Here is a 1,235-nt window from a genome sequence, read left to right on the forward strand (position 1 = left end):
TTTGAGACAGAGTCTCGCTCTGTCGCCCAGGCTGGAGTGCAGTGGCGCAACCTCGGCTCACTGCAAGCTCCGTCTCCCGGGTTCATGCCATTCTCCTGCCTCAGCCTCCTGAGTAGCTGGGGCTACAGGCGCCTGCCACCATGCCTGGCTAATTTTTTGTATTTTTAGTAGAGACGGGGTTTCACCATGTTAGCCAGGATGGTCTCGATCTCCTGACCTCGTGATCCGCCCGCCTCGGCCTCCCAAAGTGCTGGGATTACAGGCGTGAGCCACCGCGCCCGGCCATACACATTATTTCATTGACTCTTCACACCACTCTGGAGAGGTATGTGCCTGGGTTTTATCAGCTCCATTTTCAGGGAGGGACCTGAGACTCAGAGGGAGAACAGGCTTGGCTGTGGTCCTGTGGTAGGAAGTAAGAGAGGCAGGATATGAACCCAGGTTTGTCTGACTCCAGAGTCTGTGCTCTTAACCACTGTTCTCTAAATACTATACATCCTTTATTTTGCTTGATGCTTACAAAAGCCCTATGAAAGAGACGTGTTACTATTTGTATTTTACAAATGAGGCCCAAAGGAGGCAAGCAGTTTTACCAAAGGTTGCACAGCTTTTAAGTCATAAACTGAGTCATATGACTTTAACTTAAAAATACACAATGTACTTTCAAATTTGCCATCTCTTAGGCCCATTATTATTATTATTATTATTTTTTTTACGGTGGTGAAAACCATAACATAAATTTACTCTCTTAGCATGCATTTTAAAAAATTTAAAAATGTATTTTATAGAGATTGGGGTGTTGCTATGTTGTCCAGGCTGGTCTCAAACTCCTGGGCTCAAGTGATCCACTCATTCTGGCCTCCCAAAGTGCTGGAATTACAGGTATGAGCCACGTGCCTGGTCCCTCTTAACATTTTTAAAGTGTATAGTTCAGTCATGCTAACTATGTTCACATTGTTGTATAACAGATCTCTAGAACGTTTTATTTTCCTTTTAAATCCTGTGAGTGTTGGCCGGGCGCGGTGGCTCAAGCCTGTAATCCCAGCACTTTGGGAGGCCGAGATGGGCGGATCACGAGGTCAGCAGATGGAGACCATCCTGGCTAATACAGTGAAACCCCGTCTCTACTAAAAAAAATACAAAAAACCAGCTGGGTGAGGTGCCGGGCGCCTGTAGTCCCAGCTCCTCGGGAGGCTGAGGCAGGAGAATGGCGTGAACCCGGGAGGCGGAGCTTG

At 47.3% G+C, this 1,235-nt stretch overlaps 1 protein-coding gene across 1 annotated transcript in view; it reads left to right on the top strand.

The window, feature by feature from the left end:
* Positions 1–1,235, top strand: part of PTAFR (platelet activating factor receptor) — a 51,520-nt gene that overhangs the window by 26,366 nt on the left and 23,919 nt on the right. The gene's annotated exons all lie outside the window — the stretch shown is intronic.

The sequence above is a fragment of the Rhinopithecus bieti genome, unplaced genomic scaffold (genome assembly GCF_001698545.2).
Source record: "Rhinopithecus bieti isolate Rb0 unplaced genomic scaffold, ASM169854v2 scaffold_41082, whole genome shotgun sequence".
Lineage (NCBI taxonomy): Eukaryota > Metazoa > Chordata > Mammalia > Primates > Cercopithecidae > Rhinopithecus > Rhinopithecus bieti.